This window comes from Hyperoodon ampullatus, assembly GCF_949752795.1.
Source record: "Hyperoodon ampullatus genome assembly, chromosome: 14".
NCBI lineage: Eukaryota > Metazoa > Chordata > Mammalia > Artiodactyla > Ziphiidae > Hyperoodon > Hyperoodon ampullatus.
The window spans coordinates 44,803,247-44,821,347 of NC_136927.1; the positions used below are offsets into that span (position 1 = coordinate 44,803,247).

The 18,101-nt window shown below is 40.5% G+C and overlaps 1 protein-coding gene and 1 long non-coding RNA gene across 2 annotated transcripts in view; one reads left to right on the forward strand and one right to left on the reverse strand.

Annotated features, from left to right (window-relative positions):
* Positions 1-18,101, reverse strand: part of SEPTIN14 (septin 14) — a gene marked incomplete at both ends in the record, with an annotated part of 572,766 nt that overhangs the window by 51,985 nt on the left and 502,680 nt on the right. The window lies entirely within an intron of this gene.
* LOC307063364 lies at positions 6,113-14,999 on the forward strand. Its single transcript, XR_013811243.1, has 3 exons — positions 6,113-6,242; positions 6,840-6,925; positions 14,718-14,999. It is a non-coding gene; the product is annotated as an uncharacterized lncRNA (long non-coding RNA).

The following is an 18,101-nucleotide window of genomic DNA, read 5'->3' on the forward strand; positions in this document are numbered from 1 at the left end:
ATCTAACTATTCACAAATATTTAATCCCTTAAGCCTCACAACAAACCCACGAGGTAGGTGGGGATGTCCAGTAAGAGTGTATGTGGTTATATAGGTCAAAAAAGATGATCAATGAAACCGTAGCAATGGGTGAAGCCACCTGAGAGTAAATAGACTACATTCAGCCCTTTGTATTTTCGGCTTCCATATTTATATATTCAACCAACTGCAGATGGAAAATATTTGGGGAAAAAATTCCAGGAAGTTCCAAATAGCAAAACTTGAATTTGCCATGTGCAGGCAACTGTTTATGTAGCATTTATACTATATTAGGTATTATAAGTAATGTCATCTAGAGATGATTTAAAGTATACAGGAGGATATGTATAGTTTATGTATAAATACTACACAGCATATTGTATAAAGCATTTGAGCATCCTCAGATTTTGGTATCTGCAGTGGATTCTGGAACCAGTCCCCCAGGGATACCAGGGGACGGCCGTAAAAATAGAAGAGAATGAATACAAACACTAACAAATAAACGTAACTGTAGTACAAATGAATGACATAACCTCACTGAAGGAAGTGGCAAAGAAAAAGCTGACCTAAGTAACTTTAGCAACCACTATCTTGACTGTATACTCTAAGGTTAAAGACAAAGAGAACTCTACATACATGCTGTAATCAAGCTAGTAAATGTGTTTCTCACAAGGGTATGAGTTAGTAATTCTGAAACTACTTTGTGTGTATACCAGAATTGAACAAATAAGTCAATATATTGTAGATAATGAGAGCCAACAATTTTTCACTGTTGAAGAAAGAAGTTACCAATGAGAAAAGGAAGAAGACCAAAATGAGCCCTGGGGTATCGGATTGGAATCAGAGGTGTCAGTGTGAACTCATGGTATTTAATATATAGACAAACACAATAGAAGTATGTATATGTATGGTTGATATGCATACATATATACTTCGTAGCTCAGTCTCCTGGAGGGCCTAGAAGCAATGATACACCAGTAGCAAGCAGCACACCTGGTACCCAGATTTTTGTGTCTAAACACTTTCCCAATAAATGGAACCAGGGCTCTTTGGAGAAGTGGCTGATTCCAGGGATGGTCAGGGAAAATACAAGAGCCTAGAACATCTTATGGTGCCAGGAAGTGTTCAAAATAGCTGAGCTGGTCAGAATAACACAGGAGCCTCCTAATGGCCACAGCTGGAACAGTTTGTATAATAAAATAATAATGTTTTGTATTTTAACTCATAGAATAAAACAAACATCCATAAATCCATGCAGATATAAATAAATTAGAGCCAAGGAACAGCTTTTCCTTTTGGAAAAATTCCAATTAATAATTAGTAGGAAAGAGGGAAATAGAGAAATCACCATTAAGCAAACACCATATTAATAATTGTTGCAGTGGTGAAACCTGGTAAACACGACCTTAACCAGGTGATAATGGTCAATGTTATCATTCATAAGACATACCTACATCATAAGCCCATTCATATTATGCACTAAGAAAGACACAACATCACTTCTGTGTCATTCTTGCGAAAAATCTTAACTTCATTCCAACCCTGAGAAAACATCAGACAAACCCAAATTGAGGGACATTCTACAAAATAATTCATTAGTACTCTTCAAAAGTATCAAGCTCATGAAAGAAAACCTGGGGAGCTGTTACAGATTGGAGGAGACTCAGGAAAAATAAAAACTAAATGCCATGTGGGATCCTGGATCAGAAAATATTAGTGGAAAAACTGGTGAAATTTGAATAATTTGAATTAATAATATTGTTAAATTCCTGGTATTGATCATTGTGCCATGGTTATGTAAAATATTAATATTAGGACAAGTAGGGTAAATGGTATTTAAGAACTGTGTACTACTTTTGCAGCTTTACTGTAAGTCTAAAATTGGTTCAAAATAGAAAGTTAAAAAATAAAAAAATAGGGCTTCCCTAGTGGCGCAGTGGTTGAGAGTCCACCTGCCGATGCAGGGGACACGGGTTCATGCTCCAGTCCGGGAAGATCCCACATGCCGCGGAGCGGCTGGGCCCGTGAGCCATGGCCACTGAGCCTGCGCGTCCGGAGCCTGTGCACCGCAACGGGAGAGGCCACAACAGTGGGAGGCCCGCGTACCGCAAAAAAGTTAAAAATTAGGGCTTCCCTGGTGGCGCAGTGGTTGAGAGTCCGCCTGCCGATGCAGGGGACACGGGTTCGTGCCCCGGTGTGGGAAGATCCCACATGCCGCAGAGCGGCTGGGCCCGTGAGCCATGGCCGCTGAGCCTGTGCGTCGTCCGGAGCCTGTGCTCCGCAACGGGAGAGACCACAACAGTGAGAGGACCGCGTACCGAAAAAAAAAAGTTAAAAATTAAAAAAAATTAAAAAATAAAAAATAGAAGAGCAAACACCAGAACCCTTTCATTTACTCATTTAGCAAATATTTTATACATATCTACTATGAATCACATACCGGGCCTTGAAATTAGAATAGTTAAGCAAGACAGAACAGATTCCTGCCTTCATGGAGGTTAACATCACACAGTAGTGAGGTATAAATAAAGATGAATAACTACAATAATTACAACAATAAAAAGTGCTACCTAAAGAAGGAAGGTGTGAACAAGGGGGCCTCACTTCGTCCGTGATGTCAAAATCTTACTTGATTTAAGCTGAGACCTGAAGGAAGCGTAGGTATTGCTAGGGGAGGAGGTGGGGGTGGATCCCACACATGGCACATTTAAACACCTAAAAGCAGGATGCTGTGTATGAACCGTCAAAAGCAAACAGCAGAGTGGCTTGAGAGGGAACAGGAAGCAGGTCGTAGGTTTCTTTATGGCTTTGTACTCCAGCGTAAGGAAGCTGCTGAAGAATTTCAAGTGAGTGACTGATAGAGTCAGGTTCAAATCTTTTCAAGGTCCCTTCACTTCAAGTGTGGAGAGAGTGAGAGTAGATTTTGGAAAATCCTAAGGAACAACAATATGTGAATGGTAGGCAGAGGAAAAGGGATTAGAACATAGCCCACTGAAGTAAGGCAAGACACAGCTGTCAGCAGTACCAGATACCATCAGAGCTCAAGAAAGCAAGAAGTAATGAGGTCCATTGCATGAACTACAAAAGAGAGTTTGGTGTTCTTGACCATAGCAATTTCAGGGGAGTGCTGATGGCAGAACAGAAGCAAGATTACAGAGAATTGAAAAATAAATGGGTAATGAGGAAGTAGAGACAAGTATCGACAACCCTTTGAAGAGTTGTAGCCTTGAATAAGGAAAGAATGGTAGTTGCAAAGGGGTGTAAAAGCCAGTGAAAAATTTTAATGTTGGGAGAGACATTAAATGATTTTAAATGATGATAGGAAGGAGTCAATAAAAGTGAAAGATAAAGTTGAAGATCTAGGAATGAGAAGATAGGTGCTAGATTCGTGCCTGTAGGGAGGCTGGAGAGAGGACTGATTCCAGGGAAGAAATACTTTGTAATGCAAATTCTTGGGCCAATAATATCTCCAGAGGTGCTATTTCATGAGATCTAGGATAGGACCAGTGAGTCTGCTTTTCAACAAGTACCATGATTCAAGTGATCTTCAGACCACACTTTGATAAACACTGCTCTTTTGTCTATTTTCCCTGCATCTATTAAACCACTACTCCTGCCTTCATTTTCTTCCCCATCTAGTCTAGAACCTAGGTCTCCCGATTCACAGTCTAGTGTTGTGTAAGGTAAGAAAGATTTCAGAAGTGGTTCGGTCCTAGAAGTGCGTGACTGAAGTAGAATGATGGTGAGAATCATTGGGATTGAGGGTGTGAAGGAAACGAAAGGCTCTGATAGTTGTTCTGAGTTCTTGCTTGCATCAGAATCACTTGTGGGGCATTTAAAAAATATGTGGATGCCAGAATTCTTCTCAACAGATTCTGATTTAGTAGCTCTTGGGTAGAGCCTTGCCATATATATATATATATATATATATATATATATATATATATGCATCTGGCCCTATATATATGCATCTGTAGTGTCATTTTAAATCTGGGCAGAGTCTAATGCACAGCCCAGATTGAGAACCATTTTGTTCTCAATTTGTTACTTTCCCAGCCATCATGGTTACTTGTTTGAAAAAGACTGGCAATTCTGCAGTCTCTCTCTCTGGAAAGCTCCGCCCGTTTGTTGTATGAGAAATTGCACAGTTTGTAGGTCAGGAGTGGTTCTCTTTTTTTGTTCTTTCCAATATAGGAATTAAAAGGGAAATTATGAAAAGAAAAGGATCAGATTTTTTTTAAAGGAAAAGGGAGAAAACAAATAGCAAAAAGGACTTTAGTGTATACTAGAAAGAGCCCAGGGCTGAATCAGAAGACCTAAGTGTTCTAGAACCAGCTCTTTCACTTAGCTCTGTGATTAGAGCTTCATTAAGCCAAGAATTCATTAAACTCAGAATCCTTCATTAAACCAAGGAACTGAGAACTAAAGCAGCATTTCCAAAGGTGTATTTTAAGGAACCCTAGTCCCATCAGATGCCGTAAAAAGTATTCTCAGGGGACTTCCCTGGTGGCACAGTGGTTGAGACTCTGCGCTCCGAATGCAGGGGGCAGGGGTTCAATCCCTGGTCAGGGAACTAGATCCCATATGCATGCCGCAACTTAGAGTTCGCATGCCACAACTAAGGAGCCCATGAACTGCAACTAAGAAGTCCACCTGCCACAACTAAGACAGTGCAACCAAATAAAGAAGTAAATAAATATTTTTTAAAAAAGTATTCTCAAACTAGCTATATTTGTATACAATGTATAATATATTTGAAATGTTCCTCATTGCCTTGGGTTCACACATATAAAGGAGAAACCCTGTCCACTAACATGGTTAGTGCTGTTTTCATTGTTGTGAATAAATGGTTTTCAGGTGATTGGGTTTGAAACCTCAGGACATCCTTGTAGATTCTACCTGACTCTTCAGACCATAGGACCTTTTTAGAGCTTTTGCTTGGTGAAACAAGGACCTGGTTCTTAAAGTGCTTTTAAATTACTCTTGAAAGTTCTGCCTCTTAGTCAACTGGTTGTAAAATGTTATAATTGTGCCATGTCTTGGCTTGAATGGCTTCCTTATCTAACAGGGGTACTCCATTGGAACTGCAGTTTTCTCTTTTTCTTCTCAGAAATGACTTCATTCTTCATTTCTGTCAATAGGTTTTTTTTTTTTTTTTTTTTTTTTTTCTTTGCGGTACGCGGACCTCTCACTGTTGTGGCCCCTCCTGTTGTGGAGCACAGGCTCCGGACGCAGCGGCCATGGCTCACGGGCCCAGCTGCTCCGTGGCATGTGGAATCTTCCCGGACCGGGGCACGAACCCGTGTCCCCTGCATCGGCAGGCGGACTCTCAACCACTGCGCCACCAGGGAAGCCCCTGTCAATAGTTTTTGAGAAAAGTTTTTCAGGTCAACTTTTGTGAGCAGAGAACAAATGTATTCTCTCCTGATTATTAGCAGGTCAGTACATTTCACCCTGTTGTTGGTATTGGTGAAACACCTGTTTTTTCTTCTTTCTGAGGAGAAAACTCTATCTGAAAGTCTTCCTCTGGTCAAGGACCACATGTTTTCTGTTCTGAGAAGAAGGTGGGAGAGGACTGAGGCTAAGTTTGTTGTAGTTGATGCATCTGTACATCTCTGCTCTTTGTAATCTGGGAAATTCTAAAAATGCTTTTTGCTTGTTTTAAAGAATTCCACATCCTACGGTGCTCTATCTTTATGAATGAATAGTTTGTATGTCTCTTTATAGACTCCCTAGGTCCCTAGGTGACTGACACTGCTGGATTTCTTCTGCTGACTCTGGTGCATCTCATTACAGTTGCTCAACCTGAAACTGCTCAACCAGGAGGCAAATTTGAATATCATAGTGAAGTCTGCACATGAAGGATTGATGCCTTTAGGGAGAAAAACGAATTTAATAGCCACTTTCAGGAACCTCTGCATCTCAACTCTGCATGAACAAGGCAAGATTCTGAGAGTGGCTGCTCCTGGGAAGCAGAAGTCATTCTCATGGATATCCACTGGCTCCTGACCCTCTCATGAGTTGAGGCACCTTTAATACCTGGGAGTGGCTGTTTCCTATAAGGCACTGGGGCAAATCAGCCTTCAGGGACTGACAAGGATACTGAAGCTGCTAGTACTGGTGTATCTCCTGACTGTCATGCTAGAAGTGAACAAGGCTTTGGGGACATTACAACTTAAGAACTGCAAAGAGGTGTAGTCATCCTGGTGGAGGACTGAATCCAGGTACTCAAAAAGGAAAGCGAACATTCTGAAAAATGAAAAGAGTGAAATCTCATTTCTATATTAGAAGGGTCATCTTAAAGAGAGTAGAGGAGATGTCTGGAGTTTGAGGTTAGGGATGAGTTTATCCCCTTAAAGGGTAAGAATAGGCCCTTAACATATGTTCTGTGCATCACCTCATCTCAGTGGTTCTCATTTCCCACTTAGAATCACTTGGAGACTTCAGAATTTAAAATGCTGTTGCCCAGGATCACCCTAGACCATTAAATCCAAATCTCTGGGAATAGGGGCTAAGCACTGGCATCGTTTTAAAATTCCCCAAGTGTGTAGCTAGGGCTGAAAACCAGTGAGCACCTTTGAGCTTCCCATATGTCACAACAAGTGGAGTTATACTACAGAGGAGAGAAAGTCCTGCATTATGTTCCTCAATGTGATAGAGGAACAAGAATGTCACTGTTAAGTCACCCAGCCTTTAGGCTTATGTCTTAGAGGGCTTCTCTCTAAACCATTTGCCATCCTAATCCAAAACAAAAGGTCCAAGATTTAGGTTCAGCCTTAATGTCATACGTTGACAAGATTCTTCTTTTCTCTTTTTCCCAGTAATGCCTTCTCAGAATGCTGTACTTTCCCAGGAGGGAAACATGGAGAAGGAAATGAATGTTGGATCACAGGTACAGCGGTCTCAGGTAAGTTCAGTTTTACTCTCCTCTGAAATGCTGTTATAGTTCTCAGAATGCGGGCACTTTTATTTTTCAATTTTCAGAAGTACTAAGCCCCCAAAATCCAGAGCACTTGAGACTCTTGTGACAGATGCTGATCTCTACGGGATGTTTCCCACTCTCCTTACATGCCCCTTTATAGCTCTTCTCTCCTTCAGCATTTTTACCAGATCATGGACTCATGTCTGAGCTAGATGTTGTAAAGGTAACACAAGAAGCCATAGACTGTGTTTTAATCACCCTTCCCTTAAATAGCTCACTAGAATTCAAACGACATTTGCCACTCTGTCTGCAAACAATGAATGATGCCCAAGTCACTGTGACTGCTTGAAGGTAACAGAACTATTAATGTACCTGAGAACATCTGCTGCCACAAGTTAATATTTATCAAGAATCTGTTGTATCTCTTCCAAAACCTGTTTAAACCAGTTGTTACAATTTGATTAAGTATGATGTAAACCTCTATGAGGTATAAATATGATAAGTTGTTTCTATGAAAACTAGTTGAATGCTTTGGAAAGACTCAGTAAATACCAGTCACCTTTTAAAATATTGCTGTCAAATTAGGTGTGAGCAAAACTGTAAAACATTGAAGGAAAATCCTAAAAATCTCAGAGGGTTCTATACCAGTATTATTTCCTAAGAGTCATTTGCTTGTTCTGATTTAATGAAACAGGAAGTGATACATTTTGGATATGGACACTCAATCATTAAAATCATTCTCATATCAAAAGATAAGGGAATAAATGTACACTTATATATTTTAAATTTAAATGTTTAAATCTTTGAGATATTGTTTATGGATCTCCACTTTAACCAGCTGGTACATACCAGATACCAGTCTCGATTGCTTCAGAAAGGAGGACTTCTGTTGTTCCATGTTGTTATGAGATAATCATTATCCACAGGTAGCAAACTCATTGGAGGAGATTTTTTAAAGCCTACATCACACAATTAATATTCAGAAAAGTGTAATGTTAGGTTCTTCTCTGAATGTCAAAGACAACAAATACAGCAGGTGCTCAGAGAGGAGAGAAGTCCAATTAAGACTGGAGTGGCGGGGGCTTCCCTGGTGGCTCAGTGGTTGAGAATCCGCCTGCCAGTTCAGGGGACATGGGTTCGAGCCCTGGTCCGGGAAGATCCCACATGCTGCGGAGCAGCTAAGCCCATGGGCCACAACGACTGAGCCTGTGCTCTAGAGCCCACGAGCCACAACTACTGAGCCCACGTGCCACAACTACTGAAGCCCACACGCCTAGAGCCTGTGCTCCCCAACAAGAGAAGCCACTGCAATGAGAAGCCCACACACCGCAACGAAGAGTAGTCCCCGCTCGCCGCAACTAGAGAAAGCCCGTGCGCAGCAATGAAGACCCAAAGCAGCCATAAATAAATAAATAAGACTGGAGGGGGCCAGGACTTCCCTGGTGGTCCAGTGGTAAAGAATCCGCCTTCCAATGCATGGGGCGCAGGTTCAATCCCTGGTCAGGGAACTAAGATACCACATGCCGCAGGGCAGTGAAGCCCGCACACCACAGTTACTGAACCCCCGGGCGCCTCAACTAGAGAGCCCACGTACTGCAAACTACAGAGCCCCTGTGCCCTGGACCACACGTGCCACAACTAGAGGAAGAAAACCTGCACGCCACAACTAGAGAGGAGCCTGCACGCTGTAACTAGAGAGAAGCCCGCATGCCGCAATGAAGAGCCTGCGCACCACAACTAAGACCTGATGCAGCCAAAAAAATAAAAATAAATTAAAAAAAAAAGAAAAGGCAAAAGAAGAATGGAGGGGCGAGGAAAGACTTCATGAGGAAAAGAGAGTTTGAATTTGTGCTGATATCAGGTAGTATTTGGACATGAGAGAAGACAGGAAATAGAACTTGAGCAAGAGCAGGGACCATAAGGAGACCGTCTGCCGAGCTTTAGCATTTATTTGGTACATCAGTGCTTTGGGTTGCAAGGAATAGATTCATTCAGTTTACTCTTAATTATAAGGCTCCCCACAGACAGGGATAGAAAGACATTGAGAACTAAGGTAGCGTATCTGCTTCTTGGCATTCTAGCCAGAGGAGTTTGCTTTAATTTTCCAGAACCATTTACTTTGTTCAGAAGAAAGATGATTCATTCATTCAACAAGTATTTTTTGAGCAGTTGCTATGTGCCAGAAATTGGGCATCAGAACTACATCAGTGAGCAAAACAGACATGGTCCTAAACCCAAGTTGTTTAGCAGAGACAGACATTCAGCACATATACTAAGGAATTGCAAATTGAGATGTTTATTATACATAATAAGAATAAGGCATTGTGAATATGCATTAGGGAATCAGGGAAGAACTTTCTGGGGAAGCGAAATTTAAGGTGGGATGTGAAGGAGAATATAGGAGTTATAAAAAGTGAGTAGACCATCTCTACAACCTCATAGCAACATCTGTTCACAGGTTGCAACCCAGTTGAACTGCTCTATATCTGGACACCAGGGCACTGGAAAGAATAAGAAATTTGTATCTACTTATATTTACACGAAGAAACTCTAGAAGAATACATAAAATACTGATAATAGCGATTATCTGTGGGAATGGAGGTGGGGACCAGGTCAGTTGTACCAGGAATGTGAGACCTTTTTTGAACCGTATAAATACACCTGTTCAAAAATATTTTAGGGCTTCCCTGGTGGCACAAGCGTTAAGAATCCGCCTGCCGATGCAGGGGACAGGGTTTCGAGCCCTGGTCCAGGAAGATCCCACATGCTGCAGAGCAACTAAGCCCATGCGCCACAACTACTGAGCCTGCACTCTAGAGCCTGCGAGCCACAACTACTGAGCCCACGTGCCACAACTACTGAAGTCTGCGTGCCTAGAGCCCATGCTCTGCAATGAGAGAAGCCACCGCAGTGAGAAGCCCGTGCACCGCAACAAAGAGTAGCCTCTGCTTGTTGCAGCTAGAGAAAGACTGCGTGCTGCAACGAGGACCCAACGCAGCCATAAATAAATAAAATTTATTTTAAATTTTTTTAAAAATTATAAACAGTGTACCAGAGAAAACTAAATTGGATATAATGAAGCTTGATGACAGCTTCTGAGGTCAATAAAAAAGCAGATTTGGGGAAAAAAAAGTCAGTGGAAAAGAGCATTTTAAGCATGTGCTAAACATCATGTACAAAAACTATGGGTATATTTGAGAAATCAAAAGAAGGCCTCTGTTGTTGGAGTGGACGGAGAGGGGGACTTGGAATAAGCTTGGAGAAGTATGCAGGGGCTACGTATACAGGGCTTTATGACCATGATAAGAAGTTCACTTTTTATTCTAAGTGCAGTGGAAAGCCTTTGAGTACATTTAAGCAAGGTAGTAACATAATAAGTAACTGAATTCTACTTTAGACATCACCCTGGTGCGTGCTAGATAGTAAGTTCATTTGTGAAAGGCAAGAAAGGAAAGGGGAGAGATCCCTTAGGAAGCTATTGCAGTATTCTAGATGATAGAAAGTAATACCTTAAAATTAGAAGATGGAGAAAAATAGGTGGACTTGAGTGCTTTGCTCTGGGAAACAGTAGAGATTAGTGAGAGGGGTAAAGACAAAGGAAGAAAAAAGATGACTTCAAAAAATGTAGCCCACGTGGAGAATGGACTTGAGGACACGGGGAGGGGGAAGGGTAAGCTAGGACGAAGTGAGAGAGTGGCATGGACATATACACACTACCAAATGTAAAATAGATAGCTAGTGGGAAGCAGCCGCATAGCACAGGGAGATCAGCTCAGTGCTTTGTGACCACCTAGAGGGGTGGGATAGGGAGCGTGGGAGGGAGACGCAAGAGGGAGGAGATACGGGGATATATGTATGTGTATAGCTGATTCACTTTGTTATAAAGCAGAAACTAACACACCATTGTAAAGCAATTATACTCCAATAAAGATGTTAAAAAAAAAAAAAGATGTAGTCCAGGAAATAGCAGGGTAATGGTAGATCAGACCGTCAGTCCTTTTCTCAAAATGCATGGCTCCCGCTTCACTCAGAGTAAAATCCAAAGTCCTTATGATGGCCTAAACAGTCCTACAGAATCTGGACCTGTTACCTCTCTGACTTCATTGTTTACTTCTCCCCCTTGCTCATTCCACTCTAGCTACCCTGGCCTCATCTTCCTTGATCATGCCACACACACTCTTGCCTTTGCACTGTTAACTTTTCAAGTCTTTTCTCCATTGTCACCTCTTCAATTATATCTTTCCTGACCACCTTATATAAAATTGCAACTGCCGCACCTCGACATTCTCAAACCCTCTTCCTCTACTCTTCTTTTATCTGCTAACACACTATGTAATTTACCTAGTTATCACGTTTATCTTCTACTTCCTCTGCTAGAGTTTCATAAAGGAAGAGAATTTTAGTCTCTTGTTCACTAGTATATCTCAAGCACTATAGTTGGCATGTAGGAAGCACTGAATAAATATCTGTTGAACAAATAGGAATTTAGCATATAATATAGGTCCATCTCAAACCAGTGGTGAAAAGATGGTTTATTCAATAATTGATGGTATTTCTGTGGAGCCACCTGGAAAAAGGTAAAGTTGAATCCATACCCCATACTTTACATCAGAATAGTCTTCAAATTGATCAAATATTTAAATGTGAAAAATTAAGCCATAGAAGTTACACAAGAATAAAATGGGGGAATTCCTTTATAGCGTTCACTGAGTAAAGACTTTCTAATTACAACTGAGAATCCAGAAGCCATAAAAGAAAAAATTGATGGGTTCAACTCTTTAAAAATACCCAAAAATCTGTATGAGAAAAGAAAACTGTACGCAAAGTGAAAAGACATGTCAAATTTGGAAAAATATTTTTGCTACTCAAATTGTAGTGGGGTAATCTTTCTAATAATAATAGTAGTCTTTATAATAATAATAAAACACTCCTCTAAATCAGGTAAGAGATTAGGAGTCCAATTGAAAAACAACATAAAAAGACAATTCACAGGAAAGAAAATTCAAATGCATCTTAAACACAGGAAAAATGTTTATCTGTACTCATAAGAAGAGGAAATTTAAATTAAAACTAGAGAAAGCTTGACATTTTATCACCAAGCTTTGTATTTCCTATGGGGTTGATATTTTCCACAAGCTTGATAACATACTTTCTTGGCAAAGCTTTGGGAAAACAGACACTCTCTTACATTGCTAATGTGAGTGTGTGGCAGATTGCATTTCCAGAAAAATGACCAAATATCTGCCATCCAAAATGCTTTCTATACAATGACTTTGACATTCATCCCATCAAGAGACATCGAGGTCAGTGTTCCCTCCATTGAATCTGTGTAAGCTTGTGACCGGTAGAAGTGAAACTATGTGACTTTCAAGACAGGTCATAAGAGGCAGTAAGACTTCCACTTCATTCTCTCATGATGCTTGGTCTAAATCCAGCCACCTTGCCACAGACACACACACACACACACACACACAAATCCAAACAGCTCATGGAGAAACCTACATGGAGAGGAACCAAGGCCCACAGACCTGGCTGAGCTCTCAGCTGAGAGCCAGTACCAACTTGCCAGCCATGTGAGTGAGCCATCTTGAAAGTAGACCACAGTCAAAGCCCTCCCAGCTGATGCCATGTAGATCAGAGGCAAGCTGTCCCCACTAAGTTATGCCCAGATTACAGATTTGTGAGCAAAATCAATGATAGTTGCTGTTTTAATCCCCCAAGTTTTGAGGTGGTTTATTATGCAGCGATAGATAAATAACTGATACAGATTTTGTTACCTGGAAGTGATGTGCTACCAAAACAAACATAGAACATGTGGCATCGGCTTTGCAGCAGAGCCAGTTGAACAAAGGGCAGAAGATGGAAAGGAAAAGATTATTAGTAGAAACATAACGGCCTCAAGGAGAGTTAGTGGAGGCCTATGGGACCTTTCACAGGGCTTAAAAGATAATAAGGAAAATCTTACTATGAGCTGGAGGAAAGGGGAAGCTTGAAGAAGGAATTTTGGTCAACACTGTCACCTTCAGTAACAAGGAAAATAGGAAATATACTTAATGGACTCAATGATTTACTTAAGGAGATTTACAGGTAGAAGATTAAAAGTGCCAACTGGCAGCTTCTGGCTGCCTAAAGTAAAATGCTAGAGGAAAAAGAAGATAAAAAAAGAACTTAAATATACAGGAACCAGACATGAAAATATGCTCAACATTGCCAATCATCAGTGAAATGCAAATCAAAACCACAATGAGATATCACCTCACACTTGTCAGAATGGCTGCCATCAAAAAGAACACAAATAACTATTTTGGCAAGGATGTGGAGAAAAGGGAACCCTCATGCAGTGTTGGTGGGAATGTAAATTGGTGCAGCCACTGTGGAGAACAGTATGGAGCTCTCTCAAAAAACTAAAAATAGAACGACCACATGACCTGGCAATTCCACTCCTGGGTATATATCCAAAAAAATCTAAAACACTAATTTGAAAAGATACATGCTCCCCAATGATCAGAGTGGCATTTACAATTACCAAGATATGGAAGCAACCTCAGTGTCCATCAACAGATGAATGGATAAAGATGTGGTGTGTGTGTGTATATATATATATGTATATATATATACATATATATATATATACAACAAAATACTACTCAGTCATAAAAAGGAATGAAATTTTGCCATTTGCAGCAACATGGATGAACTTGGAGGGCATTATGCTAAATGACATAAGTCAGAGAAAGACAAATACTGTATGATATCACTTACACGTGTAATCTAAAAAACACAACAAACTAGTGAATAAAACAAAAAAAGCCGACTTGCAGATACAGAGAACAAACTAGTGGGGAGAGGGAAGCGGAGAGGGGCAATACAATTGGTAGGGGATTAAGAGGTACAATCTATTATGTATAAAATAAGCTACAAGGGTATACAACACAGGGAATATAGCCAGTATTTTATAATAACTATAAATGGAGTATAACCTTTAAATTTGTGAATCACTGTACTCTGTACCTGTAACATATAATATTGTACATAAACAATATTTCAATTTTTTAAAAAGTCTAAAAAATAAATATAGAGGAGCCAGGAATTACTGAGCTTGAAAAGAAAACTATTTGTCATTCACATCTCTCAACATGTGCCCAGCTCAGCTACATTTTAGAATTGCTATGAATTGCTGTGTACTTGAATGGGAGTGTCTTAGTGGTTATTTCTATGCCTTTCCCACCACTTCGAGTTTGTGAAGGATAGAGGGTGGAGCCAGATAACTATTTCTTTAGCTCACAGAAGGAAAAATAGGGAGAAAGCTTTCAAGGAACTGTACCTGAGGAACTGTGCTTAAAGATCCTCATTTTCATGTGGACCTGATATAGGTGACAAGATCCTGGACTTCACACTGACGCTCTAACGGGATGAAACATGGGGGTCTTGAGGAAGATGAGTGTATTTTGCATGTGGGAGGGATGTGAATGTTTACATTCAGAGGGTAGACAGTAGCAGATTGTATTTCCTGAAAGTGGCACAATTTCTCCCATTCCATAGGCTCCTCATATACTATGATTTAAATACTCTTTCTGTCAAGAGATGTGGGAGTGTGTTCCTTCCCCTTGGATCTGGGCAGGCCTGTGACTGTGGTGGAACTGAAGCTATGTGACTCTCTCTCTTTTTTTTTTTTTAATTTTTATTGGAGTCTAGTTGATTTACAATGTTGTGTTAGTTTCTGCTGTACAGCAAAGTGAATCAGTTATACATATACATATATCACCTCTTTTTTTAGTGAAGCTATGTGACTCTTGAGGCTGGATGATGAAAGCTGGTTCTCTTGGGAGTTTTGCATTTGGGGTCCAGCTACCATGCCGTGAGGAAGCCCAAGCAGCCTGTGGAGAGGCCCGTATGGAGAGAACCTGAGGCCCCTGGTTGAGCTCACAGCTGACAGCCAGCACCAACTTGCCAGCCACATGAATGAGCCTCTTAAAAGTGAATCCTACAGCCCAAAGTTGAGCCGCCCCAGCTGAAACAAAATGGAACAAAGATGAGCTAGTCTCACTGAGTCCTGCGCATGTTACAGATTCTGTGAGCAAAATAAATGATTGTTGTTGTTTTGAGGCACTAAATTTGGGGGTGGTTTGTTATACAGCAATAGATAATTACAGAACTGATACAACCCCTGTGGAGGTCAGTTTGACAATATATATCAAAATTGCAGATTCATATGCTCTTTTGGATTCTAGAGGTAGACTTACATGCAATTGCAGAATAATATACATAAAAGATAATTCATTACATCATGATTTGTAGTAGCAAAAGAGTAGAAGGCAGCTAAAATGTCTGTTAATAGACTAGTTAAATAAATTGTGGAACATTCACACTGTCCCATCCAGCTATAAAAAAGAATGAGGAAAATATCTATGAATTGATGTGGAGGGATTTCCAGGATAAGCTGTTCAGTGAAAAAATATCAAAGCGCAAAAGAGTATCTGTAAAATGCTACTTTTGTGTAAGAAAGAAGAGGAAATAAAAATATGCATATAGGGACTTCCCTGGTTGCACAGTGGATTACTCCGCACTCCCAATGCAGGGGGCCCGGGTTTGATCCCTGGTCAGGCAACTCGATCCCACATGCATGCTGCAACTAAGAGTTCGCGTGCCGCAACTACGGAGCCCGCGAGCCACAACTAAGGAGCCCACCTGCTGCAACTAAGACCCGGCGCAAACAAATAAATATTTTTAAAATATGCATATAGATCTATTTGCTTGTTTGAGCAAAAAGAGACATTGGAAGGGTAAACTTGAGTCTAATGAGTTTGGTTACTTGTAGGGCTTATATGGGACTGGGGTGAAAAAGAGGGAATGGAGTGGGGTGGTATGGGAGGAGGGCTTAAAATTGAATACAAACAGAAACAAGTGAACCAAACTGTACTTCAAATTACTGATATAACCACACTGAAAAGGAGTTAACTTTTGAACCTAAATAGTTATACTCTATGTCCTCAGGCTAAAAGCAAAACAGTTCTAAATAGTGAACTCTCATTTGTAGGCTTGTTTTGCACTGAGGCATGTGTTAGCAATACTGAAACCACTTTCTTTACATTCTAGGATTGAGCAAATAAGTAAATTCATTGTGCATAATAGGAGCCAGGTTTCTCATGGTCAGAGAAGGGAATTAGAGATATGAAAAGAGAGGAGGATGGAATGAACCTTGCCATGTTGGATTAGAATTAGAGGTGTCAGTGTGGACTCATGGGTTTTAATACATATAACTAAATACAGAATTGGGTATGTAGTTGTGTGTGTATACATACATCATTATGTATATTCCTCTCTTTCCCAGGTGCGACCCCTGAGAGGGCCTAGAAGCAGTAATACTCCGGTAGCATTGGACACATCTAGTGCCCAGATATTGGTGTCCAAGTGCCATTCTCCATTAAAAGGAACCAGACATAGCCACTCAGTATTTGACCAACAGAGCAGAACATGACAGACTGTGACCCTGTAGATCTTCTAGTGGGAAGCAGAGCTGCTCAGTATTTGACCATTAGAAGGAATCAGGGATCCTTTGAGAAATGGCTGATTCCAGGTTTGGAGCAGGAAAAGCACAACATGAGCCTTGAAAGAACATCTTTCTATCCCAAAAAGTAAAGTACTCAAAGAATGATAGGTACATTTCAAAAGAACAAAGAAGCCAGTTTGAAGGGGCTTCTTCTGGCTAAATCTAGGACCATCTAGGAGCATTTTTAAAATAGTGATAGTAAATGATTATAACTTATAGAATAAAATAAGTAAGTAAATCCACCTCATATAAATTAATGAATAAATAGGAAGGGAAACTTCTTCAGCACAGTAGAAAGCCAACTAATAATGTACAAAGAGTGTTGGCATTAGAAAAGCACCATGAAAATTACAGTTGGTTCAGGCAAGTATTATCAGTGAAAGCCAAAATGAGTGGGTGAAAGTTTGAGGAGGAACAAAGTATCTCCCCCACAAGAAACTTAGTAATTACAGGATTCAATAGTAATCTTCCAGGGGAAATTACTGGTAGGTAACCACCTTAACCAAATTATCAAAGTTAACATTGCCAGTAATGGAACTAGTCAACAATGCGTACAATTCACTGAGAAGAACCCAGCATCGCTGCTGAACTATTCCTGCCATAAATGCATAGTGTGAATCTACTCATGATGAGACATTAGACAAGCCCAAATTGAGGTTTATTCTACAAAATAACTAGCCTGTGTTTTCAAAATGTCAGTGTTAGGAAATACAAAGAAGGGCTGAGGAACTATTGCAGATTCAAGGAGGCAAAAGATACAAGACAACCAAAAATCTTGATTTTTGTTATAAAGGACATTATTAGGACATTTAGTGAAATCTGAATAAGTATATAGCTTAGACAACAGCACTGTATCGATGTTAATTTCCTGGTTTTGATCATTCTACTGTTACTAAGAATTCCTTGTATTTAGGAAATAAACAAATTTTTGAGGGGTAAAGGGGCATCACCTCTGCAACTTACTCTTTTTTTTAATAGATTTATTTATTTTTATTTATTTATTTTTGGCCACGTTGGGTCTTCGTTTCTGCTCGCAGGCTTTCTCTAGTTGCCGCGAGCGGGAAATACTCTTCGTTGCGGTGCGCCGGCTTCTCATTGGGTGGCTTCTCTTGTTGCAGAGCACGGGCTCTATGAGCATGGGCTTTAGTAGTTGTGGCACGCAGGCTCAGTAGTTGTGGCTCATGGGCTCTAGAGCGCAGGCTCAGTTAGTTGTGGCACATGGGCTTAGTTGCTCCGCAGCATGTGGGATCTTCCCAGACCAGGGCTCAAACCCATGTGCCCTGCATTGGCAGGTGGATTCTTAACCACTGTGCCACCAGGGAAGTCCCTCTGCAACTTACTCTTAAACAGTCCAGGAAAATTATAGAAAGAAAAAGGGAGAGGATGGGCTTTTTCTTTTACTGATCCCAACATGCATCACGTGCCTTCTACTCTCAACCTATTTGCCCTTGTTGCCTTTTTTTTTTTCTTTTTAAACACACTGGAATATTCTCTCTCCTCTTCTGTCTAAAGCTTAAAAATCTGTTAAGGATGTACACATGATCCACCAACTTGATACCTACTTCCACTATTTCAACATATCCTGAATTCTTTCAATTCTGAAATCTTAAT